Raw genomic sequence first — 13,208 nt, forward strand, 5'->3', positions numbered from 1 at the left:
ATACTTCTTTTCCTTAATTTTCCCCATGCAGTGCATCCCATTCACAAACCATTTCCATTTCTTCAAAGTCTACCATCCTACCATTTCACCCCTTCCAAATAAAAAATAAACCAAGTTCAATTCATTATGCCCATATACTCATTGAAGCATAGTCAAAACACAGTGGCCAGACCCTTTACAACAACTGGGTTTTACCTCTCCCCCCTCCCGGAAGCCATCATTTGTAAAGAGCTAAACACATGGAACTTAAAACCTAAGAAGACTAAGAGAATCCCAGTGCCCTGAAGGCAGAAAGTGAAGTGCACTATGTAGACTTAGCTGGGTGAGCAAGTAAGTTTCTGTTAGCCAGTAATGCTTTAAAGGCAAACAGGAACCTTTTTCAAAATTTCAAATCACTCCATAGAACAGAGTGCAATAACTTAGGTGTTTCTTCACTTGTCCTGGAATTCCAAAATATTTGAGTATTTTTTTATGTACTACAATTTCTCCCCTGAAAAAACTTTAATTAAAAAATGCCTTAAAATTGACATTCACTTAAAACAGAGAAAATATGGCCTTCGAAGTAGCAGTGATCCTCATCCCAATCCAAGAGTTCATTATTTCCATGTCTTTTAGCAAATACCGCCACATTTAATTGGTTATTCTCTACATCTTAACACTATGATATTTCCTGTGTGAATTCCAGTGAATTCACTAAAGATGGACTCTTCCCCAGGCTTTGTGACTACGATACTCCTCAGTAAGTAAAGTGATTTACACTTTTCACGCTTTCAGGACAAAAAAGTCTTGAGCTCTAAATTAATCCATGAGCTTTTGTCTTGAAAGTGACATGCATATCTGTTTTGTTTTGTTTTGTTTTGTTTTTGTTTTCCTCCAGAAAGAACCCATGAAGACTCAGTGACAGAAAGAGTAGATCAAGTGACCCTCACAGAAGAGGACTCTCTTATAGGAACTGGTCCCTGGGAGTTTAACCATACTCCAGTGAGTATATGGACAATACAAATTAAACTTTGTGTGTGTGTGTGTTTTTTTTTGTTTTGTTTTTCTTCTTCTTTTGGTAACAGGTGACAAGATTGGGGAATGAACCTGGAAGGTGAGTGAAGTCACGTGAACCTGAGTGGGATTGAAGTGCCACATGTGAAATTCCAAAATAATTTATAGAACTATTATGTTGGGGGGAAAGTATTGCTAAAGTTAGCACCATGCATATCAATTTTGACCTTCATTTCACAGTTACAAATATAAACATTTTTTAAATTTTATGGCATATTTTACATAGCACTCTATTATTCCTGTGGTAATCACCTTTCCTCTGAGTTGAAAAACAGTACTTGTACTTTTACACAGATAAATTGATTCTTAATATCATTTAAGTATCTCTAGAATAAAAGTTTTGTCATCCTCTCCCCATTTCTAGAGAACTCCCTTGTTCATTGGATGCTGAACATTATAATCTTTTCCACAATTTCCCCACTTCCCCTTCATTTTAATGTAAATTTGCTTTTCTAACATTGTAAGTTAAGGTGTCCTTTTATCGTGGGATATGCTGTCCAGATTATAAACATTCAGGCATGGACTATAAGGCTAGAATGAACTTTAGTTTAAGGGAGCCCACAAGACTATAGAGTAAAAGTAAAGCAAACAAATTTATTAGACTAATCCATGGGAAGTGCACATCCATATGGAGAAACCTGTTCAGCAAAGCTGTGGGAACACTTGTCTTTTGCAAAAGCCACTATCAAACTTGTAAAATCCTTGTGAAGCCATGCTTCTTCCCTTCAAAATAGGATTCATTCCCAAAATATCTCAGCAGTATAACTTCTACTGCATGGGCATTCCTCCACTCCATAAGGCCTTAGAAAAATAATATTCATTTTTTTCTAACAGTCACATTTACATAGAGTCAATCCCCCACAATTTCCCTTGCTAACAGACCATGTAGGAATTTCAAAAACATAGGAAGACCTTATCAGACAAACAGGTCTGTATGAGGGTAAAGTCCAGTGTTGAGGGACTTTAGTAATTTTATTGTTACAAGCTACAACTTTACATAGTAATTGATCAGCCATCTTTTCATGAGAAACTTAATAAAACCAAGGGATCTGATAAATATTAAACCAAAACTCAAGACTTTTTGGCATTATTGCTTTGTGAATAAAACGGCTGTCCTTCGTTATAGATTTTTCACTATAGCTGACTTCCCTTCTGTTTCATATTTGGGAATTAATCTCCACAGTTCAGAACTCTTTTCCACTAGCTATGTGTGAAAACAGTTTCTCAATTCCAGGTCTCCTTTCTTCTCCTGAGGTAAGTGAAGAGATCTGCTTTCTTACAATTGTCTTTATCAGCAGGTGTTTGGTCAGTATTTAGGCCCAGGGAAGAGCATTCCATTTAAGGTATTCATAGATCTCCAAGGACATAGAATTACACCCTGACCCAAGCTGCTGCTATAGTTTAACTCAACTTAAAAGATTTTTACCCCCCCCCATGCTCACTTTCCCCTCAGTTTACTAATAATTTTAATTCAGGAAATTTAAGGCTTCTTTTTCCTCTCAAGGACAGCAGAAAGGATAATTTTCTTTTTTTTTTTTTTTTTTTTTTTTTTTTTTTTTTTTTTTTTTTTTTTGGTTTTTCGAGACAGGGTTTCTCTGTGGCTTTGGAGCCTGTCCTGGAACTAGCTCTGTAGACCAGGCTGGTCTCGAACTCACAGAGATCCGCCTGCCTCTGCCTCCCGAGTGCTGGGATTAAAGGCGTGCGCCACCACCGCCCGGCAAGGATAATTTTCTATACCAGAGAAATACTTCCTTCTGGTTGGCAATAAATACACTCATTTATTGACAAGAATGGCTGATAACAGCATACTTTGGAACTGATAATTTAGAGACCTGGTTCTTTACTTTGTCTTTATCACTTAAGATGTATGTACTAAACCTGCACCCACATAACAATTACAGCATCTGTTATATGAGCTATCTGATCAAGAGCTATGGCCTCTCCATGACTCTTCATATATGTTGCTTGGTTAGCTGATTCAATGCATGCTGGGAGAGGAAAAAGGTGACACACTAGAAATAAACTTTTTAGCCCTTTACTAAATACCTAAAAATGTAGCCTAGGACACTAACCTTTCCCTCTAGAATTTTGTGATGATTTAATGCCTTTCTTAATTAACTTTCTCCATTGAGGAGCTCACCAGATGTGTACTAGCCACTCCCAGCATTGCAGTCAAAGATCTTTGTGTTTTTTTGTCTAAATCCTCATCTGATTTTCTATGGGGCAAAAGAATTCTGGCTCTGAAATCTTCTAGGACTATGGTATTGCTAATTTTCAGTCTATATATTACTATGGGCATTTGTAACCGATAAAGAGAATAAAGAATCATAGACAGACAATTACCAGTGTGAGTAGCCTTCTTTCTTTACCGTCAGATATTTAGCTCCCCCTTGATTATTATGGAGGCCTTTTCCTGAACTCTGAGAGGGGTACCTTAGAAGTTGGACTTTTAGAGACTCTGTTACTTTATGTAATGGTTTGAAATGTCAGGTATTTTCCCTTGTGTTGGACCCTCCTGGATGGTATCACTCTTTTCCTGAGTGTTGCTTCGTCATGTTCTACCTGCTTTTTGGGATTCTAAAATGCATACTGATATCGTTGTTTTTGCCCATGGAAATTTTTAAACCATGTCTGTAAAAACTGAAAGCCTGGTAGAGATCACCCCTTTCTTCTTGTCTTGCTGCTTCTTTAGTGCAAAGGAATAAAAAACATGTAGAGGTAATGCACGCAATCTGAGTCATTCCGTTGAACCTCACATTGAATTACCCAGGTTTTGCCTGCCATAGCAAACCTTAGCTAGACCCTGAGGGGGTTTCTTCGGCTGCTACTCAAGTTCCTGATACTTAGCCTTTTGTAGTATCTGTATTTTTTTCTCATGAGACCTCGATATGTGCCCTTTTATTGTTGGTTTTATTTCTTATGTATTTTTCTGAATTTGTCATGTAGGCTGCCTTCGTGGAATAAAAGTTTTGTTTTGTTTCAGTGGTTGTACAGCCTTTGTTGACTTTAGATCAAGTGCATAAAGTCCATAGATCAGGATACACACTCAGTGTTTATTCTGGATTTGGATTGTAGGATTGAGGGTGACTACAATTCAATGGTAAACAGGAAAGGTGGAGAAGAGAACAAATGAACAGATATGCTCAACCTCATGGGCACTTGTGACACCTGAACTGCACCTAGGAGTGTTCAAATGGTATGGGTGGCCTGAGGCCTTAGGATATCATCAGGCTAGGCCAGCATAAATGGTGTGTAGCCCAAACAAAGCTTGGAGATTGGAAATAGCCGGGCAGGCAGGTTCTAGTGACTCACCCGGCTGGATTAGTGCAAAGACATCACTAATGTGGTCAGACTGAAAGTAGATCATGATGAGTGGTCTGGGAAAGTACTGGACACTGGATGTGGTGTGGACAGGGTAAAGTTAGGTGAGCTGAGGGCCCACCATTACTTTGAGAGTAATGGTCTCTCGGTGGCCTGGAACTCATTGACTGACTGGCCAGCAAGGCCAGGGATACATCTGTTTCTATCTACACATTACAGGAATTACAAGGGCATGCTATAATCTATATTTTTAGGGTTTTTTGGTTATTTTGCTTTTTATGGGTTCTGATCTGAAGACTGAATTCATAAACTCCTGTTTTCACAAGTACTTTCTGAACTGCGATATCTCTCCAGACCTTATTAAAGAATCATTGCAAGTGAACTTTTTCTTTAGAATTTATATTAATTTTTTGCAATTATGGCTTATTATATACAAGATTAAATTAAACTTATTACTTATTACTATTTTAAGAACACTTTAGCATATATAATTCTTATATTCCAAAAATCATTGTTAGTGTCATAGTAGAAAAAAATGGATGATAGATAGATAGATAAAGATAGATCAATAGGATAATATACCAAAGGGATTTATACAAGACAAAACTAAAGTAGGATAAAAATCCAGAAAAAATATAAGGCTGTGAGAAAGAAGCGTGTCTCCTCATACTGGAGCCTAGTTAATACTTCTCACCAGCTGAGCAGCAACAATAATACAAACACAAAATGGTTCACTTCAAAGGCAGCCAGTATATATTTACTATCCCTTTCATACCTTGGTATTTTTTGTAAAAATAGCAATGACCCAAACTCACAGTGTGAATATACATGACTTTGGACAGAGCCACATTCAAGTATGGTCAGTTTCTACACAGATGTGTTCCTGGTTACACCCAGGTTGAGAGGAAAGGATCTGATCTACCCTGAACTGTTTTGGGAGCATTAGAATGAAATTGTGATTATTCAGTGAACAATGCAGGCCATTGACATTTCACAAGCCATTGAATGAGATAAAAAACATAACAGGGACAGATTTTGATGTCCCATGTGAAAGTATGATGATGTTTTCTTTTTATGCAACATATAAAACCTAAGTCTAAATGGATCTTAGATTGGAAAAAAAATTAAGCTATAAAATTTGTGAGTAAAATATGGCAGTTTAGATATTTTGGAAATTGATTGGGAAAATGGTTCCTAGATGTTGTACTAGAAGGGAAAGGGATTTAAGATATATAAAAAGATCTTTATGGTAAGCCGGGCAGTGGTGGCGCACGCCTTTAATCCCAGCACTCGGGAGGTAGAGGCAGGCAGATCTCTGTGAGTTCGAGGCCAGCCTGGTCTACACGAGCTAGTGCCAGGACAGGCTCCAAAGCTACAGAGAAACCCTGTCTCGAAAAACTAAAAAAAAAAAAAAACTTTATTGTTCAAGATAGATAGTCAATTACATGAAAATGAGCCCCACAATGGGAAAATATATTGGCAAATCAATTATTCAATAACATGCTTTCAACCACAATGCATAAGCAACTCTATACTTCGGTGACAAAAAGACAAATAAACATGACTAAAAGACAGAGACATGTTCATAGACAGTCTTCCTATTATGATATAGAAATGCTCAATAATCACATGAAAGAATGCTGAACACTGTGAAATTTTCAAAAAAAAAAAAAAAACAAAAATCCATCGGAATACCACACGACTCCACTAAAATAGGTAATATAGAGATAATAAAGCAAGTTTTTTTCCAAAGTGAATGGAAAGTTGAATCTTCATGTAGTGTTCATGGAAAGGAAAATTATGGTAACTGTTTTGGAAAACAGCAATTAATTTCCTAGTAATATATTAAAGAGAATTGAAAATGTGAATGACAAAGTAGTATGCAAGTGTTCATATCTGCACATTAAGAAAAGTTCAAAGTGGAAATAACCCAGTGATTGTCTCTGCCAATGAATGAATGGGAAAATGTAGCTCACCCATGGAATGCAATGTTGCACATCAATCGAAAGTAATGACATTCTGATTTGTGCTACAACATGTACTCTAAAATATACAAAATCAATTGAGAGATGCCACCTGCAAAAATTATATGGAACAAATGTCTATGCCTATGTAACAGCTGTTATATCAAACTCTATCCATAGCAGAATTGGAGGGATGGAGGTGGGGGTAACTGTCTAGGTTGGAGTTTATTTTTGTGCTGTGGAACTTTTGAAAAATCTATTTAATAATGCTAAGATGGTTCTGTGAGTAAAACAATAATCACTGAATACACTAAAAATGGCTGAATTGTACAGTGTCTGAATGGCATTCCAATAGAGCATTCACAACACAAAGCTCTAACACACTGAAAAATTTAAATTCTGATGGTAGACATTTGGGAAGTAAAAATAAATCTCTACCTTCTGAGCCTACTAAGACCCTTCCATTTTGTTTCTGTCATCTCAGTTGCAATACCCAACCTGTTCACTAGACCCCAGCTTCTGTCCTTCCTGGAACACTGTCTTTAGACAGTAGTGTTTATACACCACCCTGGTGTTCTTTCTACTACTGTGATAAAATTTAAAAAAAAAACTTGAAGAGTAAATGGTTCAGTTGGATTGCAGGTTATAGTTCATCATCAAGGGAAGCCTGGGCAGAAACTCAAGTCTGGAGCCAGGAACCGAATGAAGTAGAACCATCGAAGAATGGTGCTTATTCTCACGTCTCACTCAGCTTGATGTTTTTATGAACACAGAACTAGACAGGGAGTCCGAGTGCCCCAGTGGTTTTGGTGTCTCACACTGATCATTAGCCCAGAAAATGCTCCTTAGATTGGCCTATATGCCAATGTGATCTGCACTTTATTTCCTCTATTCAGATGACTCTTGCTCATTTCAAATAAGACAAAAACTAGTACAAATTGACCTGTTTTCTTTTTGACACACAAACCATCACTACAGAAACTTTAACTTAACTTGTTTGTCTCCAAGATGCAATGCTAACACTACAATCTAAAATATAACATAACATCAAAATATCTAATGTTCCTTTAATAGTTCCATCTTTCAGTTATGGTCTCCTATAAAATAATGTATATTTTATGTGGGTTGTATGCGTTTTGGTGTGGTGTGGTGTGTGTATCTGTTGTGTGTGTGTGTGTATAGCTTGTGCTGTATATGATATGTACGTGTGAGTATGTGTTTGCATGGGGTATATGTTTGTATGTTTGTGGTGTGTGTGTCAACTGTGTATGTGCTCTGTGTGTGTTCTTCTGTCTAAGTGATTTGTGTGTAGGTCTATGTATAGCATATGAGTGTGTTCATGTCTATGAGTAAGGGTATTCATGTAGCCTTCTGCATGTATGGTGGTCAGAGAAAAACTTGAGGTCATTACAGTCTACCTTGTTTGTAACAGGGTCTCTTCCTTGGTACTCTAGGCTATCTGACTCCAAGAGTTTCCTGGGAGTCTGTTCTAACATTATTGCCAATCCAGCTCTAGACCAGTCGTCTCAACCTTCCTAATGCTGTGAGACTTTAAACAGTTTCTCATGTTGAGGTAACCCCCAACCACAGGATCATCTTCATTGTTACTTCATAACTTTATGATTCATAAAGTAAATATCTGATATTTCTTATGGTCTTAGGAGATTCATGTGAAAGGGTCACTTGAAACCCAAAGGAGTCACAACCATTAGGATGAGAACCATGTCTCTAGAAGATAAAAGTTTATGGATATATGTTGCCATGTCCAGCCTTACACGAGTTCTAGAATTCTGAACTCAGGACTTCTGTTGTATGCCAAAGGATTTAAAACACTGTGTCATCTCCTAGATTATTTAACAATATTTTTACTAAAAATATGACATTTGTAACTCATGTTGTATTGCTGATGCTCTTCAATTTAGGAATTAGATTCTATCAACATAACAAAATGGAGAATCCTGCTGTATTCCACCAGTGACAAGAAGGCTGCCCTGCTCCAAGCAACGTGGTGCCCTTGTATTGCACACATGCTGAGCTCTGCAAATGACCATAGTAAGCTGAAGGCAGCAGGAATTGTCCATCTTGTTTTCTATGTGCTTTCTTCAGACCCCACTTCAATTTGACTCTAACTCCTTTCATCTTCTGGAAGTGCTTGAAAGTCTGACACTTCTTAGATAACCTTTATTCTTCTAATACTTGTAGATTTGCGTTTATTCTCCTTTATACTATTGTTTTTTAAGTTAAGGGAAATCTGAAAGAAACAAGAGTGTTAACATGCACACACACTCCACAGGCTCATTAACAGATTAAATGTTCACATATTAAAGACATAGGTGAACTATCTATCTCCAGGAAAGTCCATTTCTACAGGAAGGAATACATAAGAGAAGAACAAAGGGAAAAGATTCTTGTTCTTGGAATCAAAAGAAACCCACATGTTATGACTTAGTCAATGCAGTTCATTGACCCAGAAAAATTCACAAGTTTTTCATCTCAAGTTCTTTCCTGGAGGACAGTAATTTCACCAGTCAGTGAGGATTCGGGGTTGTAGTTCCTCTGCCTCCAGCAGTAAAACATTCTCATCTAGAGTCACAACTTGTCATGGAAGCAGAGGCACTCCTTCTTCATGTGTTGTCCTGTTGCCTTTGTGCTGCAGAGCATCCACCAAGGGCGATATCTCTACCATCACACGCCACCACCCTAGTAGTGGTGACCATTCAAACTCAACCTGAAATTATTACACCTGAATTCTGGGGCGCATTTCATAAACTGCTTTCATTATAAATGTTAACAATCCATTCCGCTTACAGGAAGTTCTGAACTAATATGTCATCACAGATTAGAAGAAGAAGCAATGTACTTTGTGATAGTTTTGCTTTGTCTGTGAAAAGGGGACAGAGCTGGTGACTGGTTGTGGGTTGTGGACACTCAGGACATTTTTGACCTCCAGAGGGCGCTGGTGCACTCACCAGCATTCTTACTTCAGTTCAAATCTTCCCCTCCTGCTCACATCTCATCCCTCTTGTCCCTGCTTGTTTTTAGCAAAGGTGTGTGACAAGAATCAGATTTTTCCAAACTGTGTTAGCAGCGTCATTGTTTTTAGTTGAATAGGACACTTCTCCAGCAGACCCTTCCTCACACCTTTCAAATCCTGCTTTCTTCAGTCACTTCCTTCCTGTCATGTTCAAGAAACTTCTCCCAAGACAGAGCTCCTGCCATCCTCTTGCTCAGCAATGCTCCTGGCGCTCGTCCTAGTGCTGGGAGTACACTTTCTCCTGAATAAGTATAGCTTCCTTATGGTCTCCATATCCTGAGATTCTAACTGTCCTCAGGAAAATCCTCACTGCAATTACTGACCTATGATTCCTTTCTAGGAGACTCCATAGCACAGTCAGTGACTCAGTCTGACACTAGTGTCACTGTCTCTCAAGAAGCCTCTCTGCAGCTGAGATGCAGCTATTCCTCCAGTATAGCACCTTACCTGCTCTGGTATGTCCAGCACCCAGGGACTGCAGTTGTCTCCTCAGATATTATTCTGAAGACCCTGTGGCTTGAGAGGCTTTGAGGCTGAATTTAGCAAGCATGAGTCTTCCTTCCACCTCAAGGAAGCCTCTGTGCACCTGAGTGGTTTGGCTGTGTACTTTTGTGTTCTGGGTTCACGGTGTCTGGGACTGCATGGGGAGCTGAACATGAACAACATTGGAAGGCTCAGACTCAAGGTCTCTCCTTAGGTCTTTGTACAATCTCTTTCAGCTGCCTTTGCACAGCTCAGTTTCAGCTATAATATCCACTGTCTGGCTTTGTCTCAGAAGTTCTTCGCTTATTTTCAAAATTATCTAAAGCTCAGTCATGGTTATGTAGAATGGAGGAGACTGTGTTGCTATCTGTAAGAATCATTTCCGAAGTGGGCATTGCTTAAAGCACAACTACACTACGTGGTTGATTGTGTCTGCAGGAAAACAACAGAAGCTGGACTTCAATTTGTCATTATGTGTGTTGTCTATACAGAATATGGAAGTAAATTCTTATAGCTTTTGCCTGAGGTTTGCCTTCGCTACTGAGTCCTTCATACTGATTTCCCTAAAATTTCTTCTTTTGGTTCTAAATGTACTGATCAGAGGTGGTCATAATATTTAAGTGTTTTTAATTAGAGAAGATTTTGATGCATTGTTAGTCAATATAGGAATTAACCATAACCATAGAAGCTTAGAAATCTGAAATTATTATGTCAGCTAACGACAAAAATAAAACAGGAGAAGAAAGAATTGGAGAAAATGTGGCATTTTCCAAAGAATTCTTTGCAGTTATAAATGTACTATCTTAATTTTGCCCCCTCAGACTCTTAAAATCTGCTTGAGAATTTGTGTTATTGATCCTTCTGCATCTTTCATTACTTTCACCCAGGTTTATATGATTTTACTACTGGCACATCAAAGATAAATTCTTTTATCCTAACAGAAATGTCCAGTTGAAAATATAGGTAAAAGTAACAGTGGATATTAGGGTTCACTGATGAGTACAGAATTTTAGTTTCTTCTCCCTATATTTGGGAGAATTGTAGAAGAAGATTTTATGCTTTTGTGCTTCAGCCTAGGAGGATGGCAATGCTCAGTATAAAAAGGAAAAGGAAGAGAAAATTCTAGCTGATGCTTGATTAAACAAAGGATATGGGTAGGTGACCTGAAACCACGAGCTCCTGAGTTTGATTCCAGCATACACATGAAAAACTGAGAATGGTGGGTCTTCTGGGGTGGGGTAAGGACAGACAGCTATCTAGAGCCCATTGCTCTCAATCATAGCCTAACCATGGGCTCCAGGATCAGAGAACACTGGTTTCCAATAAACAAGGTAGACAACTCCCTAAAACTGACACCCAAGGTTTACCCTTGGACTCCACATTCATGTGCACACATGTGTATTCAAACGCACATATGCAAATACACACAACCAAGGTGTTCATAACCTGAAAAACAACACCCAAGATTTTCCTCTGGTCTCTACATGTACACCTACACATGCCCATACACATGTGCTGTCCCTGCTCCCACACACTTGCACCCATACAGACATGAGCACATTCACATACCCATGTACACATGAATATGTTGATATAGAACCCAAACAGATTTTATCTGGAGATTCAAATACCAAGTGATTTGTCTTACATATTACTCTGTTAGCCACCTACTTTTGATTTTCTACATAATGAAATGAGAAGGCAGTGGTATTTGATGCAAAGATACAATATCTATGTCACCCCAGGAATTTTCATGTATACCTTCCAAATCAGCTTACTTCCTGAAGATAATAGGTTTTCCTATTTTTTGTCATTGCACATTGGCAACAACAACTAACAGTAATAAGCAATCATTGGTAATTACCATCTCCCAATTCCCCAATAAAAGACACAGGTTAAAAGAATGAATGTGAAAACAGAGTTCACCCTTCTGCTATACAAGAAACGTGCTTCAACAACAAAAACAAAAATTAATTTAAATGAAAAGATTTGAAGAAGTTTTCCAAGCAAATCAACCTGTGAGGCAAGCTAGTATGGCCATTTTAATATTTAACAAAATAGACTTCCAACTAAAATTAATCAAAAGGAAGAATTACACATAATGCTCATCAAAAGAAAAATTTCCCAAGATGATGTCACAATCCTGAATTTCTATGCCCCAAGTTATGCTTACCATGTTATTCCCATTTCCAGTGTTTCTCCCTACTACATGTTCCTTTTAGAACTTTCTGGCTTCTGTGGTTATTACAAGTTATATATTTTCCATATGAAGATTTGGCGTTAGGGACCTCTACAATTTCCATTAAACTTGGAGTTCAGGGGCAGAACATGTGGCTTTTATCCTTTTTGGTTATCTGTCAACTCATTTTAAATAACCTTTTCTAGTTACATCCATCTTCCTGAAAGGTTTATGATGCCATTTTTCTTTACATTGAAGAATAGTCAATATTTTTTATTATCCATTCATCAGTTGAGGGTCATTTAAGTTGTTTGTACTTCCTGGTTACTATAATAGAGCAGCAATGAATATAACTAAACAGCTATCTGTTGAGTAGGATGTAGAGATCTTTGGACATAAACTGAGAAGTGGCACAACTATATTTGATGGAGGAAGGTCATTGGCTAATAAAGGCACTGCCCTGGCCCATTTTATTGGTTAGAGGATAGGTGGGAGGAGTAAACAGAACAAAATGCTGGTAGGAAGAGGAAGTGAGCTCAGAGACTCCACAGCTCTGCTCTCCTGAGCAGATGCCTCAGCAGAGACGCCATGCCCCGCTCCCGGGCAGACACACGCCATGAAGCAAGCCGCCAGGTTAGACATGCTGAACCTTTCCCGGTAAGACCGGTGCTCACCGATTATTAGAGATGGGTTTGATCGGGATAACAGAATTAGCCAGTAAGGGCTAGGGCTAAAGGGCCAAGCAGTGATTAAAAGAATACAGTGTCCGTGTAATTATTTCGGGGCATAAGCTAGCCGGGCAGGTGGCTGGGGTGTTGGGGACACAGCCCCGCCACCGCCCCTAATTATTACATATGGCACCTACGTGGACAACTGCTTCCACATAAAGCCTGAGACAGCTTGGGAAGTAATTCTAGAACAAATTGAAAGCATTGTGCCTGGTTTCTTGGTAGCAGCAATTTCTCGGTTCTACTCTGCTTGCTAGAGGCAAGCAAGCACCTCATCTAAGAGAGGCTTCCTGACTCAGCTTTAGCTGCAAAGCCTGCAGCTCATTAAGAGGTCCTGCCACGAAACACTTAAATGGTGTTGACGAAAAGCTGAATGCATGCTTTTCGATTTTCAGCCGTAGCAGGAAAAAAGCTGCGCCGTTTAAAAAATGCTGGCTTTCTGGGCC

This window comes from Microtus oregoni, unplaced genomic scaffold (genome assembly GCF_018167655.1).
Source record: "Microtus oregoni isolate MIOR12 unplaced genomic scaffold, Mior012 000045F_ref0000178, whole genome shotgun sequence".
Classification (NCBI taxonomy): domain Eukaryota; kingdom Metazoa; phylum Chordata; class Mammalia; order Rodentia; family Cricetidae; genus Microtus; species Microtus oregoni.